Source organism: Oncorhynchus clarkii, chromosome 5 (genome assembly GCF_045791955.1).
Source record: "Oncorhynchus clarkii lewisi isolate Uvic-CL-2024 chromosome 5, UVic_Ocla_1.0, whole genome shotgun sequence".
NCBI lineage: Eukaryota > Metazoa > Chordata > Actinopteri > Salmoniformes > Salmonidae > Oncorhynchus > Oncorhynchus clarkii.
In genome coordinates this window covers 60,937,709-60,958,856 of record NC_092151.1, presented here as the reverse complement: position 1 = coordinate 60,958,856, position 21,148 = coordinate 60,937,709, and the positions used below count along the sequence as shown (strand labels likewise).

At 43.6% G+C, this 21,148-nt stretch overlaps 1 protein-coding gene across 6 annotated transcripts in view; it reads right to left on the bottom strand.

Annotated features, from left to right (window-relative positions):
- LOC139409143 (transcriptional repressor p66-alpha-like) overlaps positions 1–8,253 on the bottom strand; it is a 32,948-nt gene extending 24,695 nt beyond the window's left edge. For 3 of the 6 annotated variants that reach the window (XM_071153902.1, XM_071153900.1, XM_071153904.1), the window contains exon 1: positions 8,119–8,253. The gene's annotated coding sequence lies outside the window, so the exon portion shown is untranslated. The remainder of the gene's footprint in view (positions 1–8,118) is intronic. The other 3 variants (XM_071153899.1, XM_071153901.1, XM_071153903.1) reach the window with 2 other exon arrangements.
- Positions 8,254–21,148: the final 12,895 nt, after the last annotated feature.

Genomic DNA, 21,148 nt, shown 5'->3' with positions numbered 1-21,148 from the left:
GTCAGAGGAAGACCCACAAACTTGTCAGAGACTCCAGTCACCCATGTCATAGACTGTTCTCTCTGCTACCGCACCGAAAGCGGTACCGGAGCACCAAGTCTAGGACCAAAAGGCTCCTTAACAGGTTCTACCCCCAGGCCATAAGACTGCTGAACAACTAATCAAACGGCCACCCGGACTATTTACATTGACCCCCCCCCCCTTTGTTTTTACACTGCTGCTACTCGCTGTTTATTATCCATGCATAGTCACTTTACAAATTACCTCGACTAACTTGTACCCCCACACATTGACTCGGTACCTGTATATAGCCTCGTTATTTTTTTTTAATAGCCTTGTTATTAGTTATGTACATTTATTGTTTTTACATTTAGTAAATATTTTCCTAACTTTCTTGAACTGCATTGTTGGTTTAGGGCTTGTAAGCATTTCACGTTAAGTTCTACACCTGTTTTATTCAGCACACAGGACAAGTAAAATTAGATTTGATCCGTTTGGGCTTCTCCTCTATGATGCTCACAGGCCGAGCAGTATATGTTAGAACTGAGAGTAACAAATACCACAATTTGGCTCCCATAAGAATATAATTGAATAGCCCCGTCATGGCTCTTCTAAGGATAGCTTATCACTCCCTATTTAAATCTTGCTCTTGTGACTGACTTGGTTCGAACAAGGTCTACTGCATGTCACAAGACTGTGTTAGTTTCCTGTGGGCTTCAGCTAAGTGGGCTAACAAGTATCCAGCTAGGCTACTCTTCAAAAAAAAAGAAGTTTTTTTTATTTTTTATGTGAGGTTTGTTGAACCCCCCCCCCGTTTACATTTCACCCGCCTTTGACCTCATACTCAGAGATCACGGCACCAATATAACTGACTGTGCTCGAAACCAGGCCTACTGCAAAACACCACCACTTTCTGTGGCAGAAGGATATCAGAAAAGTCACTCATCACACAAGCGTAGTCACCAAACCACCGGTGTTACACTTCACCCCCCTTTGACCTCCTCCTTGAGGAGACCCATCCAAGTCACAGGAGCAATGCCTAGGCTTTAGCTCAGCAGGCTAACACAGTCAACCCAGTCAGTCACATTACCATTATAATGACTACCCTTGCTGGAGACTTGAAACTAACACGTCTCAGACAAGGTTGTTCATCACATAAGCACAGATTACCAAACCACACTATTTTGATGAGTAACATTGCTGGATCTTGAAGACTTGTATTAGTGTAGCAGATGGGGGGGGGTCTGTGTAACTCACTCCTCAGCCTGAAGTGTTGCTTTCCCCTTGCACAATTGAAGAAGGCCATTTTTAATACTATGATGGGTTGGAATGCTTCAGGAGGGTGGTCACGTGTGTTTGAGGCAGTGTCCAACGTGTGTCCTAAGTTCGAGTATCCGAATGAATTGAATCAGGTGGAAGTAGCACCCGTCAAGTAAGCAGCGTGTCGTCCTTTACATGAACTTATCCCTATAGGCTTTAGCTATATGGGCTAACACAATTTTGTGACATGCAAGAGACCGGATTCAATCCCAGTCAGTTACAAGAGCAAGATTAAATATGGATTGGAACGGCTATCCTTAGAAGGGCTATTCAACTATAATCTTATTGTGGCCAAATTGTATTTTTTTGTGACACTCCCTTCTTATGTGTCCGTCACAGCCTGTGATCATCAGAGGGCAGCAGAAGGCATGTCCATGCGCCAGTCTCTTAGCTTTCAGGAATGGGGTCATAATAGCTTATAGCCAAAACGGTTCAAACGCTAGAGGCAAATTCGTAGAAAGAAAATAAATTCAACAGGCAACATTGGCTTCAGAAATAGCCAGAAGCTTCCATTTACCACAGACTCAAACGCTCTCTCTTTTCTCCTCTACCTTTCCTGGCTGGCAAAGTACTAGAATGTTGTCTCTGGTTTTGAAACTGAATTTAGATAACCGAACCTGAATCTGAATGCGTCGGGGAAGTTGAATATATTACATTTTGATCAACTTGAAATTATATTTTGTAAACTTGATACAGACAATGAATGCAATATCTACGATATTGAAACTGAATATATCAAAATTGTATATTCAATTAAAAATTGTAAAATATGCAATGTCCATTAAATTTATTATTAAAATATTCAATTTGTGAATTACAAATAAACAAATATCTTATTCAAATTCAAAATCCAAAGACAAATTCTAAATCATGGAATTCAAATCACTCTATAGGGGAACTCTACAAAAGTTCCACGTATTTGTTAAGTGGCCATAGAAAATAGAAAAACACCCAAATCTGAGCAGACAATTGCAGACAATCTCTCCCACAGCACTGAACAGATAGAGGGGATCCCAACAAACAAAAGACAATACACTCCTTTTGTATCAAATCAACAGCTACCAACAAAACCAGTATCTGACCTCCACTACTATTATCTACCTGGAAGCCCACTCCTGAGCGTTGAAGCAGGCAGCCATGTTTAATTAAACACCCTCTGAAGCGGTGACGGTCAAACACACTATAGGTGTGCTAGATGATGAGCAGTCAGCACCTCCACTAGTGTAACGTCAGCTCAGCAAACATTTAGCTGGCATGCTTGCGACACAGGCAGCCAGCAGGGCATCTGGATGCTTGGTACCCCTCCTGGATGAGTGCCTTGATGCTGTATACGTGTGGCTGCCGCACTGAGTTCCAGAGCTGCCATGTCAGAGCTGGCCAGTTAAAACAGACAGTGGGAGCTATTGTTAGGAGAATAACTGGAATAATGTAGCAATGTCATAGTCCTCACTTCTTCATCCACGACTCTTAATATACCCAGTCGAAAAATGATTGGCAATGTTTCGAGGCATTCCTGAGAAGTATGTGTGATCATATTTTGAAACCGTTTTCAGGAGTTTGACGATATGTATGATGTCGCAAAAACAACTCAACACATTATTCATGTGAAAATAGGACACAAGGATAACTTTTGGCAGACAGGAAAGTAATTTGGTTCTCATAAAAACTCACAACTCAATAAAATATATAGCACACTAGTAGACAAGATACTCCATAATTATTGAAGAGCCCTTATGGCCTACCTACCTGGTTAACAGGTGGCGAATCCCCTATGGAATACCAGCACCGACCCCTAATGTCTGACCAGCTTTACAGCTCCATGTTGAAAGACAGGAGCCTCTCATTTGTGAATTCACAATAAGGCAACACAATGAGGAACCATGCTTGAATTGAGCTAGCTGCCCGTTGACCCCTGGGCTATGAATGAGCAGCCATGCTGGAGATGATGGCCTCCACTAAGTATACAACTCAGTCATCAACAGCCAAAGGGGGCATTTCAATAAACTACTTTTCTCTCCTAACCTCCTTTCCTCCCTGATCTGAAATAATAGGTCGAGTGAAAGCAATTCCTTAGTAGAAATCTGTCCTGTTGCTTTCACCTGCCAAACCAGTGCAGAGTCGTCGAGGAGAGGAATACGCACCAGAAGTGGAGTACTCACTTCTTCCTGATACTAAGGGTCATTGCTCAGAGTTCACATCTATTCTCACCTGATCACCAAAGTCCTAATCTGTTCTGGATTACCAGATGAGGGTGGAATCCAGAACAAACACAGCATTTATCAAGTGCTAGAGCTGTTCTGGTCCTGACATGAGGAAATGGTCAACTTGACATCCACACACAGTTGAGTCAACATGAAGTCCAACTAGGGCTGGCGATATGGCCCAAAAAATTATCTTTCTAATTTACTCACACATACATTGTGTTCTCTAAATAAACTTTGTTGCACAACTAAAGGTCAATACGCTGCATTTCACAACTCAATAAATTGTTGTAAATGGGAACTTGTTCTCAACTAGCCTACCTGGTTAAATAAATGTGAAATAAAAAATAAAAATGCAAACTGTCAGGAATAATCAAATAAAATCAGGGTTTGTAAAATTATACCTTGGCTAAATAAGCCTTCCACAACCATAAGACCCACTAATAATTTAATTATTTTATCAGAATTGTTTAACCTGCTTTGTTACAATAAATATGTCTATGAAAATGCCCTTTAGGTTACAAATGTAACCAGAACCATGCACAATACACATGCCCTTATAATGACCAACTTCTGGTAGAAGCCTTATAGAACATTAACACAGGTCTCAAACAATCTCTCAAGCACAAACCCACATGCAAGTGAGTAGCCACCTAATCTTTATATTTAGTGGATATATTTGCTTGATAACAAGGTAGAACTTATTAATCCACCCTCCTGTCCATCTTCAACTGTTGGAACAACATAGCCTGTTCACTTTGTTTAGATGTTGAAATCAAGTGGCCTAGCTGGATAAGATGCTTATTTGACAATGAGTTGCCAATTCCTTATATAAAATGTGTATTTTTATGCACGTGGCACATTTGTTGGACCAAACCTCAAATGCTAATAGCGAGATGAAACTGCCCGTTGTCATAGAGGCAGAACCGATATTTTGTCTTTGTTGTTACGAGTTGAAGGGGGAGTGTTGCATCTTGCTCATCTCAATATTCTTAACTTGGAAAAACAGCAAGCAACAGCAGCGAAGTCCAGTGTGGCAATACTTAGAGAAGTTAAATGAGAAGGAAATGCAAACTTTGCGAGGTGGAATGGAGGTTCAGTAATTGATACGTCACCTTGTCCAAAAGAGATTTACACAGTTATCAAAACTTCACGCCAGGGTAAGCCTACACGAAACAAGTGTTTCTAAAATCCCCTATGGGAAAAATGAATGGTGGGAAAAGATTAGAAGCATTTCCTTGTTTAACCACTAGGTTTTATGGGTATTATGACTCATACTGTGGTACGCTATACTCTTAGTACAAAGGAAAACATGTGGATGGACAGGATCTGTACTCCTCACACACTGAAGATGACACCAAGACATGCCCTAGAAATGTACACAATAGGATCACCACAGGACGGATCTGAAAAGAGACAACCTGACGTGTTCCCCTCTGGAAAATGATGTAACAGAGATGAAAAATTCATATTTTATCAAGTATTGAAAAGCGCCACATCATGTGAGATATGATAGGGACATTTTGGCATTTGCTCCACTCCCTGGAGCTCGAGTCGTGACATGCACACTAAATTTGCTAATGAAGTGTCTTCTGAAGATAATATGAGCATGTATATCTTTATGCTGGCTCTACCTTGTACTACACATCCTGATTTGAATGCCTGCACTGGCCCTGTATAGCCAAGTAATAGAACATTAATCTGAACCCATCCTCCCTATAGTGTCAGGAAGCTGGTCTCAGAGAAACTGAAGCCTCTGACTGGTTGACTCGGGCCACGTGTCGCCTTCCTGCGTTTCCTGTTTACCACTCTGCGACGCCATACAATTCCCTGGCCAGCAATATCAACAGAGAGAGGACACCAGCCCGCTAGTGCGCCATCTCATCTGACCGGCTGCCATTCCATATTCATCTCTCTGTCCCTTATAACCTCATCGCTCAAGATGACCACAGCCCGACCTGTTCAACAATCACTCTGTTCCAACGCTCACTGTAGTCCTTGAAGGTTCCCTGTTGTGCTATGACAATACATCAGCCAGACATGTGGATGGATGGAAACAATATTCACCCCTCCATAGAGTGCAGTAGGCTTCTAAATGAACTCTAAATTGAGGAGCATTAGAAGAGACCGATGCAGAGCTGAACATTTTATTATCACACAGAGACACTTTTCTATCTGAGAATCGCCTTTCATTCATCAGCTGAAGAGCGGCTGACATCTCGCTGTGAAATCAGACATCCAGCTTGCTCTCTGCTCTCTGTCAACTGTGGTGCTGAAATGGATGCTAACTTAGAACTAAACACAAAATGTTTCTATCCCATGCATTCTGTAACATTTCTAAACAATAGATGAACATACTAGGCCCATACCAGCATTGAGACAAAGTCCCTTCAGAAAGTCACCACAAAACAATTCACAGTCACACTGAAACAGACATTCTGTTACTTTGTGGTAACACTGAATTCTGTCAGACAGACACACTGACTTGTAATGAAAGTGAAAGTCATCACCCATTTGAGGCATTGGTAGAGGCCTGTAGTGCAATCCAGTCCTCTAAACAAGTTCAATGCAGCTTAATTTCTCTAATGATGTCTGTAAAGAAATTGGCTACTGAGCCAAAATACCTAAATTCCATTTTGAAAAGCTTATCTTAAATCCAGGAGTTCGAAAAGCTGAGGACTGTGTAGATGGAGGGGTAGAAAAAAAAACTAAGAGTCCAAATCTAACCTTTACTCATTTGAACTTTTCTTTCTCAATGTGGTCTAGTCTAGTAGTTAGCTCTAAAGTTCTACCCTGATGCAGCACCCGTGGATGTCAAGTCAGCCGAGTCATGCTTGTCTGATCACATCATTCTTTAAAGGGTTTTTCACAAGGGACACCGCTTCTCGGGCAGCTCTATGGCCCGTCACAAGATGCAAAGTGACATGTCTCCCGCCACTAGCCAAGGGTGCCCAGTCTCCATGGAGGCCGCTTGGCAGGAGGGGGAATGTGCACTGCTATGGTACCTAATCTGGAGGCTATTGACCCTCACAAAGGCAATTACATCTGGAAAAAAGAGCACTTTCAAAAATGTCCACAAGGCCATGGAGTGCAATGTAATACATTGGCATAATATACATAAATACCTTAGACCAGCCTTTTTCAAACCTCTCCTCTAGGACACCCAGACATTTCACAATGGCGGACAAGAATAAAGATGACGGCCCCCATGTACTTACCACAAATGCCTCATTCGCTAAATTTGCCATATTATACAGTGTTCTCTATTACTCTTTTTTTGTATCTGCATTAGCAGTTAACTTGATCCCAATTATAATTCCAAGACTTCAATAAAGTAATTTATTTGCATATTGAACCATGTTGCACGCAGTAGTTTAACAACTCTGTGGTAGTGCTAAAACAATGACATCATATCTGAATTCCTCCATCGTTATGCACCTTGGCCATTTTGGTGTAGCCCTGAACCAGCATACCTGATTCAATTAGTCAAGGGCCTGATGATTAGTTGAAGAGTTAAATCAGGTGTGCTAGTTCTGTGGTCCTCAATGAGAGGTTCGAAAAAGGCTGCAATTAGAACAATTACCAGGCAATGAGTCTTGTCTCAGGACTTGAGCAAATAGCTTGCCTTGCCCAGAACTTTATTGCAGAAAGGATCCAAACAACTATTTAGGTAAAATGGTAAATGGGGTATTTTTGATTATGGCAGTCATGTGGGGTCTCACACCAAGGGACACTACCATCGTCCACCATTACGTACGCCTCCAATTTCCTATCAAAATAAAAACCACTCAAAGCAATTATGAGAGAATGCCGGCTTCTTAAGTGTGCTGCAACTAACATATACAATTATTTAATGTAATTTGTTATTTAGTGATAAAGTAAAAACCCAAAACTTTTTTTCGTCGCTCAGTAACAACAACCTGTCTCCCACAGTCCAACTGACTAGCTAACGTAGTAACATATAGCCAGGTCGTGGGCTAGCAAGCTATCGAGTTAGCATAACTGCCATTGGATTATTGGATTCATACGGTGATGAAAATTGAAGACGTCCTGAGATCGTATGGGTTAAATCTCTTATTAAAATGTAGAATAATTCATATGTTAAACCAGCAAGTGGTGAGATTGACCCAATGACTATAGGGATTGACCAAATTCGGACACCAAATCCACTCTCCTGGCTGGCTAGCTAACGAACTCCCGGCCTCGGACACTTGCAGACAGAGGGAGACACTCCGGATTCGGTCACAAACAATCGATGTGTGAGAGTCGAAACTAAAATGTTAGTTTTTAGACTGCTTGAATTGATGTTGTGAAGAAAATACTTGTCTCCGACTTTTTAAACATCAACCGGTACAAGTTTACATGCATTCTTTGACTTTTGAGGTGGTATGTTCTTGGCAGTCGCTAGGTAGGTGTGTGTGGCTAGCTAATTACAGCTAGCGAGGCACACACAAACCATTACCTAGCACTCACTCAGCAGTAAGCTAGGTAGCTATGATAGCTAACGACTAGAAAAAAAAACTTAAAGTTGTCGACTTTATTAAATAAAAAATCAATATTACTTTTACCCATCAACTGAAATTATATTTTAACTTACGGAGAAGAGGTGTCCCTTTTGCTTTTCACTTGTTTTGACAGACAATTTACACCCGTAATTCGATGTACAAAAAGAATAAATCCCGGGGATCCCCTCTTCAGCCCTGCCCGCTGCCACTCTGACCGGTTGCCAAATAATGAGCTGCTCTCACACATGGAACAAGGCGTCACTTCACTATCATGTGGTCACACAAGGGGCAACCGAGTCAGCATACATTAGGACCACTGATCATATCATACATGTAAAAAGTCCACCGTTTTCAGTTGCATCCTCTGTCTCGTCATTGCAGTGCTTAGCCCCCCCATCTAGTTTTGAATACTATAGTTGCCATCACAGTCTACACCACACTGCTGTTTTGTCATAAAACAATACAATTATTGTCGGAGAAAAAATATATATAAGCAGTAACTATGAGGAAAAAATGTAAAAGCATAGGCCAATAGATAGTCATTGAAAACGGTTATTGATCTGTAAATATTTCTTATTGTCATCATGGCACATGACAAGTCATTGCTTTAGTTTGAAATCTCCACAAAACAATAATGAGCAGCTCGAAAGTCAATACTACAACAACAACAAACAAACTAAATACTGGTGCATAGCAATGTGGGACATACCAGACTTATAAATGTGCTATATGATGTCTCCACTCTCTTTCAATGAGTCCTGACCAATACCAATAATTATCCAGATCATGTCATTGGGGACATGCAGATCTTGGAACAGTATCTCAGTGCAGACTTATTGAGAGAGAGACTGGGAATGGGATGCAAGTAATATAAGTGAGCACTTATATCAGATTGCATCAGATTGTGGGCTAAATTGCACCAATTCAAAAGTCAAATTCAACACCTGAATATCACTATAATTGAACCTTATCAATATCACAATCCCACCACAGCGGTCCCAATACTTCCCTGTGACTGAGTCATGCTGTGAACCTAATTTCAATCTGAAGTGAACCAAACCTTATACTGATCAACTAGGCCAGGGTTTCCAAAACTTGGTCCTGGGGCCACCCTCCTGGGTGCACATTTTGTTTTTTTGCACTAGCAACACACAGCTGATACAAATAGCCAAGCCATCATCAAGCTTTGATTATTTGAATCTGCTGTGTAGTGCTAGGGCAAAACCCAAAACGTGTACCCATGGGGGGCCCCAGGACCCGAGGGGAAACCATGAATAAGGCTGATTGAAGTGTCTTCAAACCTTGGTGTCCTCATAACAATCCGTTATAAATTAAACCATGAAATTGGATACATTGACCAAAAGTGTATGTTATGCCTAGACCAAAAACAAAGCATACATCCAACTATAAATAGCTGAGGGCACCAAAATCAATGCCCTTGTCTAGCCACTGTATTCGCAATACCTAATTTGTTGTGTGAACTCAAGAGTAGTTCAAAAGAACACCTGTGGCATAAAGCTTGCATCCTCTTCTGAATGAGTTGATGACATTCCCTTTCCTGGATGGAGCAGTGAGAAATTAGAGAAACAGGAGAAATTATACAGTACCAGTGCACTCTGCTCAATCCTTTCTATTTGGGGCCAAATGTCAAGCGATATGTGAAGTGTCAGAAATCTGGCCTTTAGAGAAAAGGAAAATGGATTGAATCCATTGCTTCAAATCAGAACAAAGGAAATATATAGACTATGTGTGACACTGGCTGTAAACAACAAGGCACTATTAACTTAATCCCTTCTGAAGTACAGTATCAAAGCAGGAAGTCCCTGTCATGATCAACGTTACTCACTATTTGGCAGGAAGCAACTTCTTTCAGAACTGTTTATGCTGACATTTATCACCTAACAAGCATCACTGCCCCAACAGCACTTATGAACATAGCCAAAATCCAACAACATATTACTTTCTAAAATGACGTACAAAACCGTGAGGCTGATGGGTGTAAAACGATTGTAGTTTGTTGGGTGTCCAGCAATTGTAAACTTGTTGAGTGTGCAAGTCATATCAAAGGAAAGACAGCCATAACAACTGCATGGCGGACTAGTCAAATGTGACCATTACTGCAACACTGACCCTGAGGTCAGTATTTATCCCTGCAGTAATTCACCATCAGGAGGGCTTCAGCATTCCCCTGGATAAGGAACACCTCACAAGGACTACAAATCAGACTCATCCGTCAAGAAAAAGGGAAAGGGTGGTTTAAAAAGGTACCCTCCTCTATCCTGTGCCTGAATGATACTCTACCCAAACTAACTCAACTTTGAATCTCACATTAGACCCACAAGAAGCAAGGTGTCTTTTCTGTATGGGATCATGTATTGTAATGTGCAGTTAGCTGGGGAAAATGTACTTTATGAAAGTGTTATCATAAAAGCTAAAAGAAGTTGTTTCCAACCAATTTCACAGCACAATATGAATATAGTTCTAATCATAATTCATGTAGGCTTTACAAAAGTTATAATAAACATCTAAGTACACTTCCTGACAAACATTTCCAAACAGTTTGGTTGTAAAAAAAAATCATGTTTATTCAGACTTTTATAAAAAGTTTTTTTTTTAAAACACATGCATAGAGTACTCAAGCTTTGTGTCCATATATTTTTACATTTCCACATGGGACACCTTCCTGAACTGTGGCAATTTCAAAAATAGTTCTGAGTTTGGGATGTACAGTACCAGTCAACACACCTACTCATTCAAGGATTTTTCTTTATTTGACTATTTTCTACATTGTAGAATTAGAAAAATAGTGAAGACATCAAAACTATGAAATAAAACATATGGAATCATGTAGTAACCACATTCTCTTTAAACAAATCCAAACATATTTTAGTAGCCACCATTTGCCTTGATGACAGCTTTGCACACTCTTGGCATTATCTCAACCAGCTTCATGAGGTAGTCACCTGGAATGCATTTAAATTAACAGGTGTGCCTTGTTAAAAGTTAATTTGTGGAATTTCTTTCCTTCTTAATGCGTTTGAGCCAATTCATTGTGTTGTGACAAGGTAGGGGTGGTATACAGAAGATAGCCCTATTTGGTAAAAGACCAAGTCCATATTATGGCAAGATCAGCTCAAATATGCAAAGAGAAATGACAGTCCATCATTACTTTAAGACATGAAGGTCAGTCAATCCAGAAAAGTGCAGTCGCAAAAAACTTCAAGTGCTATGATGAAACTGACTCTCATGATGACAGCTCCAGGAAAGGAAGTTACCTCTGCTGCAAAGGGTAAGTTTATTAGAGTTAACTGCACCTCCGATTGCAGCCCAAATAAATGCTTCACAGAGTTAAATTAACAGACACATCTCATCATCAACTATTCAGAGGAGACTGTGAATCAGGCCTTCATGGTTGAATTCCTGCAAAGAAACCACTACTAAAGAACACCAATAAGAGGAAGAGACTTGCTTGGGCCAAGAAACATGACCAATGGACTTTAGACCGGTGGAAATCTGTCCTTTGGTCTGATGAGTCCGAATTTGAGATTTTTGGTTCCAACCGCCTTGTCTTTGTGAGATGCAGAGTAGGTGAACGGATGATCTCCGTATGTGTGGTTCCCACCATGAAGCATGGACGAGGAGGTGTGATGGTGTAGGCGTGCTTTGCTGGTGACATTGTCTGATTTATTTAGAATTCAAGGCACACTTAACCAGCATGGCTACCACAGCATTCTGCAGCGATACACCATCCCATCTGGTTTGCGGTTAGTGGGACTAGCATTGGTTTTTCAACAGGACAATGACCCAAAACCCACCTCCAGGATGTGTAAGGGCTATTTGACCAAGAAGGAGAGTGATGGAGTGCTGCATCAGATGACCTGGCCTCCACAATCATCGGCCTCAACCCAATTGAGATGGTTTGGGATGAGTTGGACTGCAGAGTGAAGGAAAAGCAACCAACAAGTGCTCAACATATGTGGGAACTCTTTCAAGAATGCTGGAAAAGCATTCCAGGTGAAGCTGGTTGAGAGAATGCCAAGAGTGTGCAAAGCTGTCATCAAAGCAAAGGGTGGCTACTTTGAAGAATCTCAAATATAGAATATATTTTGATTTGTTTAACACTTTTTTGGTTATAACATGATTATATGAGGTATGAAGGTAAGACCCAGATGCAGACAATGTAGAATGAACAATGGTTTAATAATCCAACAGGGGCAGGCAATAGACAGGTCAAGGCAGGCAGGGGTCAGTAAACCGGAGGTGGGGCAACGGACGACAGGCAGGCTCAGGGTAGGCAGAGGTCAATAATCCAGAGGTGCAGGTCGGCAGGCAGGGTCAGGCAGAATGATCCGGCAGGCAGAGTCAGGACAGGCAAGTGTCAAAACCAGAAGGGCGAAAAAAGAGAGACTGGGGGAAAAGCAGGCGCTGATCCAAAAACTCTGGTTGACTAGACAAACAAGATGAACTGGCAACAGACAGAGAACACAGGTATAAATATACAGGGATAATGGGGAAGATGGGCGACACCTGGAGGTGGGTGGAGACAATCACAAAGACAGGTGAAACAGATCAGGGAGTGACAGATTCCATATGTGTTATTTCATAGCTTTGATGTCTTCACCATTATTATACAATGTAGAAAATAGTAAAAATAAAGAAAAAACCTTGAATGAGTAGGTGTGTCCAAACTTTTAACTGGTGCTGCATATAATCAAAAAGGAACATGTGTATTTATGACAGGGGCCAAATGTTACAGAAGTTTGCTGTCTCAAAGCAGGTTTATCAAAACACAGCTCAAAAGGGGCACCTGCTGGTCCAATAAATAACTGCACTTGAAATGCAAACCTTACTACTGAATTCAAAAGAATGTTCTGCTACAAAATTATGCCTAGTTGTGAAAATCCTCAGGAATTGACTAGCAGCAGCAATTGCATAATTGTATCAGTAAATTCAGTGCATAAGGAAAATAACATTTGTACAAAGTAAACCAAACTGTTTACCACAACTTAATAACAATCCTTAAATGAAAATCAATTATTGAGGGTGGTCATATCTGTTTGGCTATTCTCTCTTTGCCGCATAGTTGAAGACGTGCACAAGGACAACTTGGCAATCCTGGCATTTCTTTCCTCCCATTCCTCACGGGGGCCAGCCAGTTCTGGTTCCTTTGGCCCAGCGTCTTTGGAACAGTTATTGCGAGTGTTCATATCTCTTTGGCTGCCTATTTCTTTGTTCTTCTCTCAGTGGTCCAGCAGCCACAGTGTACCCTGAAACAAAGATGCCTCTGCCCTTTTCCTGGCATGCCTTTCCTCCTCTTCCTTAGTGGGACAATAATAATGTTTGACACAGTCTCCTGTCTCCCAGAATCCTTGCAGTGTCCTTGTAAACCAATTTCACTGTTCTGCATTTAGCCCAGCACTCTGTCAGCTGTCAGCTGGTCATGCATCATCTGCAGCACTTTGTCCAGGTTATGCTAGTCCTCTGATAGGGCTGCAGCTACTCTGCAGTGCTGCTGCTCCAGGAAGGCCTTCACTTGAACCCTCAGGTCCTGCACTTGGGAGCTCTGATCTCGCTTTTTAAAGATCTCTCTCTCTCTCTCGGCTCTCTCTCTCTTTCGGCTCTCTCATTTAACTGTTCACTTTGAGCTTTATCTGCAGATTAAGTATCTCTATCACCATGGCCTGCCTCAGATGGGCACACTCTTCCAGAGGTTATTGCTGCTCATAGAGGGCAGCCTCGACGTCTAACTTTAGCTTCTGGCTCCTGCCGTGTTCCTCTGCCAGTTCAGAGGCCAGTTGGTCAGCCTTCAGCATAAGAGAAGACAAGAGATTGCTCTGTTCCTGCTATTTGAAGCTTCATGCTTGTGCAATGCTCCTTGTCCAGTGATGCCTGTAGAACAGCTAGCTGCCCCCCTTTTCTTCAGAGCCTCTCTCAGTGCAGCCATCTCGGAATCCTCCCAATGGGATGGATGTGCAAGGGACCTAGATAACTTGTTCCCTTCCCCAGCATACTTTTTTTGAGCTGGTAAAGACAGAGTGTGTGGAGGGGGCAGGCTGTTCCTGGACCTCGTTAGCAATAGACGAGGCAGACTTCTCACGCGTCTCCTTAATGATAGAGGTAGATTCCTTTCTCTGCATTTATTCCTGGGGCAGCAGCACCAGATGAAACATAGATATTTTAGTATCAGTATGTGGCCACTCTTTGAGCATCTTTACTCACATTAAAACAGTCATATAAAAAGGATTCTCACCCGTGTCCTGAGGGATGGAAGGGAATGGGTGGCCTTGTCATGGGCCTGTTCTTCACACTGTACCTGGTTGAAGCAAAGAAGGTGCACCTCTTCAACAATAAAGATAGACTTCTACTGCACCTCTTCAACAATAAAGACAGACTTCTCCTGCACCTCTTCAACAATAAAGACAGACTTCTCCTGCACCTCTTCAACAATAAAGACAGACTTCTCCTGCACCTCTTCAACAATAAAGACAGACTTCTCCTGCACCTCTTCAACAATAAAGACAGACTTCTCCTGCACCTCTTCAACAATAAAGACAGACTTCTCCTGCACCTCTTCAACAATAAAGACAGACTTCTCCTGCACCTCTTCAACAATAAAGACAGACTTCTCCTGCACCTCTTCAACAATAAAGACAGACTTCTCCTGCATCTCTTCAACAATAAAGACAGACTTCTCCTGCACCTCTTCAACAATAAAGACAGACTTCTCCTGCACCTCTTCAACAATAAAGACAGACTTCTCCTGCACCTCTTCAACAATAAAGACAGACTTCTCCTGCACCTCTTCAACAATAAAGACAGACTTCTCCTGCACCTGCACCTCTTCAACAATAAAGACAGACTTCTCCTGCACCTCTTCAACAATAAAGACAGACTTCTCCTGCACCTCTTCAACAATAAAGACAGACTTCTACTGCACCTCTTCAACAATAAAGACAGACTTCTCCTGCACCTCTTCAACAATAATGTTATGCACGTGAGTGAGGACCCAAAAGCGGTTTAACAAAAACAGAGTCCTTTAATGTCAAAACACAGGGAAGACATAGATCCTCTTCAGATGTATATAATGGCAAAATAGACAACCCGCAGAGAGGGCGACAAATGAATCATAAAGTCCTTCTGATATTTACAGAAGAGTCCCCCTTCTTAGCAGCAGAGGAGAATAGCTGGTTTAGAGTCCCCTTCTTAGCAGCAGAGGAGAATAGCTGGGTTAGCGGCGACAGACTGCTGGTCTCTCTGGGTAGGCGCGGGTCGTAGAGGACAGAGGTACCTGATCACACGTAGCATCAGATGAACAGGCAGATTCCGACAGGACGGGACAAGGGTGAAGCAAACGAGACGATAGTTTGGTTCTGGCATGAGAAACTCAAACGAGAATCTGACAAAGACAGAAGCAGGAACAGAGAGAGAAATAGAGACCTAATCAGAGGGAAAAAAGGAACAGGTGGGAAAAGGGTGAACGAGGTAGTTAGAGAAGATGAGGAACAGCTGGGGGAAGGAGAGGAAGAGAAGGTAACCTAATATGACCAGCAGAGGGAGACGGAGTGAAGAGAAAGAACAGGAACAAGACATAATATGACAATACATGACAAATAAAGACAGACTTCTCCTGCACCTCTTCAACAATAAAGACAGACTTCTCCTGCACCTCTTCAACAATAAAGACAGACTTCTCCTGCACCTCTTCAACAATAAAGACAGACTTCTACTGCACCTCTTCAACAATAGAGGCAGACTTCTCCTGCACCTCTTCAACAATAGAGGCAGACTTCTCCTGCACCTCTTCAACAATAGAGGCAGACTTCTCCTGCACCTCTTCAACAATAGGCAGACTTCTCCTGCACCTCTTCAACAATTGAGGCAGACTTCTCCTGCACCTCTTCAACAATAGAGGCAGACTTCCCCTGCACCTCTTCAACAAGTTGAGGCAGACTTCTCTGTCTGCCTCTCACCAGTCCTAAAGCAGCAACATCACATTAAACAGAGGTTCCTTATATTACCTTTAGTTAAAATTAAATACATCTTTACCCATATATATAGATATAACCTTACCAGTTTATTGAGGTTGGACTTATCACCTGCCTTGGATGGTTCCTCCACTGCTCTCTGGGTTTCGGCAAAGAAATCAGCATTGCCAACAGCATTGTGACACGAGGATGCTGAGGATGGTGGATGTTCCTGGATCCCCTCAACAATAGAAGAGTCAGACTCCTCTCTCCTCTTTTCATCGCAGTGCTGGGTCAGCAGCATCACATGAAACAGAGGTATCTAGTATGAGAATAATGGTCCATTCTCAGAGCAGCATCTTTACGGACTCCTCTTTGAATATGCGTATTTCTCCAAAACTCTGCACAGAACTGCCAGGACGTATGATGGAGACACTCAATGGAGACACTCAAGTTTTTTTATCCTGTATTTCTCAACACATTCATGAAAATGGCCACCAAACCTTCCAGCTGGGGGAGATCTTCGTGGGCTATACTCCACCTTGTCTCAGGGTAGTAAGTCGGTGGTCTGTTGATATCCTTCTAGCAGTGTGGGGGCTGTGCTTTGTCCAGGGGTATCGTAGGACGGTGCCACAGTGTCCCCGACTAACCCCTGTCTCAGTCTCCAGTATCTATGCTGCAATAGTCTATGTGCCGGGGGGCTAGAGTCAGTCTGTCCGATTTGGTGTAAATCCCCTGTCTTATCTGTGTGAACTTAAGTGTGCTCCCTCTAATTCTCTCGTCTCTCTCTTCTCTCTCAGAGGACCTGAGCCCTAGGACCATGCCTCAGGACTACCTGGCCTGACGACTCCAGGCCCGGTCACCAGTCCACCTGGCCGTGCTGCTGATCGAGTTTCTGCTGCTTTGCCCTTTTGCTATGGAACCCTAAACTGTTCACCAGACGCGCTACCTTGTTCCAGACCTCTCTCCCTCTCCCTCCCTCTCTAACGCACCTGCTGTCTCAATCTCTGAATGGCTATGAAAAACCAACTGACATTTACTCCTGAGGTACTGCCCTGTTACACCCTCTACAACCACTGTGATTATTATTTGACCCTGATGGTCATCTATGAACATTTGAACATCTTGAAGAACGATCTGGCTTAAATGGCCATGTACTCTTATAATCTCCACCTGGCACAGCCAGAAGAGGACTGGCCAACCCTCAGAGCCTGGTTTCTCTTTTCTTCCTTGGTTCCTGCCTTTCTATGGAGTGTTTCCTAGCCACTGTGCTTCTACATCTGCTTTACATGTTCTTTTTGGGGTTTTAGGCTGGGTTTCTGTATAAGCACTTTGTGACGTCTGCTGATATAAAAACGGCTTTATAAATACATTTGATTGAAACCTCACTGGTTTATTGAGGGATGTCTTGACACTCTTAGAGGAGTTTTCACCTCCCTCACCATTTATCTCCCCAGCGCTTGGACAGGAGGGAACGGGAGTGATGCTGCAATGGATAGCAGCCTTTTTAAGGGCTCCTGACCAATTCTGCTATTTTGTGGGGGGTTTTGCACTGATTGTAACTTTTTTTGAAAATAAGATTTCTGCCATCGTTTCCTATGACCGGAAAGAACTTCTGGACATCAGAACAGCGCAAAAATATGTTGGTGAGTGCATAAACCGCCTCTACCCTCCATTCTATTGGCGAACGTATCACTGGAGAACAAACTGAATGAGCGCCGTTCAAGGCTATCCTATCCTAACGGAACCTGAAGAACTGTAATATCCTATGTTTCTCTGAGTTGTGGCTGAACAAGGACATGGATCATATGCATCAAGCTGTTTTTTTATGCATCGGCCAGACAGAACGGAAGCGTCCGGTAAGCTCAAGGTGGAGGTGTGTGTCTCTTTGTTAAAAACACCTGGTGCTCAATCTCTAATATTAAGGAAGTCTTGAGGTTCAGCTCACCTGAGTTATAATACGTCATGATAAATTGTAGACAATTGTAACAGTCGTCGTATGAAGGAGAGGACCAAAGCGCAGCGTGGTAAGTGTTCATCTTGATTTTAAATACGAATAGTGAACACTGAAACAAAAACAATAAAACGACAAACGAACAGTCCTGAACGGTGAAATAAAACACAGAACAGAAAATAAACACCCATGAAACACAAGTGGGAAAAGGCTACCTAAGTATGATTCTCAATCAGAGACAACTAATGACACCTGCCTCTGATTGAGAACCATACCAGGCCAAACGCAAACACAACATAGAAAACGGAACATAGACAACCCACCCAACTTACGCCCTGACCAGACTAAAACAAAGACATAATAAAATAACTAAGGTCAGAACGTGACAGTACCCCCCACCAAAGGTGCGGACTCCGGCCGCAAAACCGAAACCTATAGGGGAGGGTCTGGGTGGGTGTCTGTCCGCAGTGGCGGCTCTGGCGCGGGACGTGGACCCCACTCCACCATAGTCCTTTTCCGTCTCTTTACCTGCCTCTGTGGCCTCTTTAACGCGGCGACCCTCGCCGCCGACCTCGGACTGGGGACCCAAGCCACGGGTCCCAAATGGACGGGAGATTCCGGCAGCACCGGACGGACGGGAGATTCCGGCAGCACCGGACAGGCGGGAGACTCCGGCAGCTCCGGAGTGAAGGGCTATTCCGGCAGTTCCTGGCTGACGGACGGCTCCGGCAGCTCCTGGCTGACGGACGGCTCCGGCAGCTCCTGGCTGACTGATGGCACCGGCAGCTCCAGGCTAACTGACGGCTCCGGCAGCTCCTCGCTGACTGACGGCTCTGGCAGCTCAGAAGAGATGGGAGACTCTGGCAGCTCAGGACAGACGGGCGACTCTGGCAGCTCAGGACAGACGGGAGACTCTGGCAGCTCAGGACAGACGGGAGACTCTGGCAGCTCAGGACAGACGGGAGACTCTGGCAGCGCTGGGCAGGAGGAAGACTCTGGCAGCGCTGGGCAGGAGGAAGACTCTGGCAGCGCTGAGCAGGCAGGAGCACCTGTAGGAAGGAGACGGAGAGAGAGCCTGGTGCAGGGGGCTGCCACCGGAGGGCTGGTGCGTGGAGGTGGAACCGGATAGACCGGACCGTGAAGGCGCACTGGAGCTCTCGAGCACCAAGCCTGCCCAACCTTACCTGGTTGAATGCTCCCCGTAGCCAGGCTAGTGCGGCGAGGTGGAATAGCCCGCACTGGGCTAAACTGGCGAACCGGGGACACCATGCGTAAGGCTGGTGCCATGTACCCCGGCCCGAGGAGACGCACTGGAGACCAGATGCGCTGAGCCGGCTTCATGGCACCTGGCTCGATGCCCACTCTAGCCCGGCCAATACGAGGCGCTGCTATGTATCGCACGCAGTTTCAAGCAGACCACCATAGTTCCTGTGTCCAAGAACGCCAAGGTAACCTCCCTAAATTACTATCGCCTAGTAGCACTCACATCTGTAGCCATGAAATGCTTTGAAAGGCTGGTCATGGCTCACACCAACACCATCATCCCAGACACCCTGCCCCAACAGATCCACAGATGACGCAATATTTATTGCACTCCACATTGCCCTTTCCCACGTGGACAAGAGGAACACGTATGTGAAAATTGTGTTCATTGACTACAGCTCGGCGTTCAACACGATAGTGCCCTCCAAGCTCCTTAATAAGCTAAAGACTCTGGGACTGAACACCTCCCTCTGCAACTGGATCCTTGACTTCCTGACGACCCATCCTGTACTCCCTATTCACCCAAGACTGTGTGGCCATGCACAACTCCAACACTGTCATTAAGTTTGCCAATGACACAACAGTGGTAGACCTGATCACTGACGACGATGAGACAGCCTATAGGGAGCAGGTCAGAGACCTGGCAGTGTGTTGCCAGGACAACAACCTCTCATTCAACGTCAGCAAGACAAAAGAGCTGATCGTGGACTACAGGAAATGGAGGGCAGAACAAGCCCCCATTCACATCAACGGGGCTGTTGTGGAGCGGGTTGAGAGCTTCAAGCTCCTCAGTGTCCACATCACTAAGGATTTATCATCGTCCACACACATACCAACACAGTCGTGAAGAGTGCCCGACAATGCCTCTTCCCTCTCAGGAGGTTGAAAAGATTTTGCATGGGCACTTAGAAAGTTCTACAGCTGCACCATTGAGAGCATCTTGACTGGCAGCATCACCGCTTGGTATGGCAACTGCTTGGCATCTGACCGCAAGGCACTACAGAGGGTAATGGATATGGCCCAGTACATCGCTTGGGTCAAGCTCCCAGCCATCCAGGACCTCTATAACAGGCGATGTCAGAGGAAGGCCCTACTCCAGCCATCCAAATCATAGACTGTTCTCTCTGCTACCGCACAGCAAACGGTATCGATGCACCAAGTCTGGAACCAACAGGAACCCGAAGAGCTTCCACCACCAAGCCATAAGACTGCTACATAGTTAGTTAAATAGTTAACCAAATAGCTACCCAGACTATCTGTATAGACCCTTTTTGCACAAACTTTTTTGAAGTCACATAGGCTGCTACTATTTATTATTATTCGTAGTTATATGTACTGTACATATCTACCACAATGAACTTGTACCCCTGCACATCAACTCGGTAATGGTACCCCTGTATATAACCAAGTTATCATTACTCCTTGTGTATTATTAGTACTTTTATTATGAGGTGCTTCACTTTTCTGTTATTTCTCTATTTTCTTTGTCTCTGTATTGTTGGGAAGGGCCCTGAGTAAGCATTTCACTGTTGGTCTACACCTGTTGTTTAGGAAGCATGTGACAAATAAAATGTGATTTGATTTGAGAGGCAGGATGGTCTGGCCTGACATGGCTCTGCAATGAAGGAGCAATGATTTCAAGATAGACCTATTTGTACAGACACAGTACATCTTTTTTTTTATGGTAGGAAATAACTGGTGAGATGATAGTATTAGCATTTTAGTATGTTATTAGGATCCCCATTAGCTGATGCTGAAGGAGCAGCTACTCTTGCTGAGGTCCACACAAAACACAAACATGGCATAATACAGAACATCAATAGACAGAACAGAAGTTGCATATTTCAATACTCTGAAATCTTAGGAACACTTTACATGGAATGGTGGCAAATCATCCAAAACATACATATCATCTTCTGAAATGGCTTCAATTGCACAAGG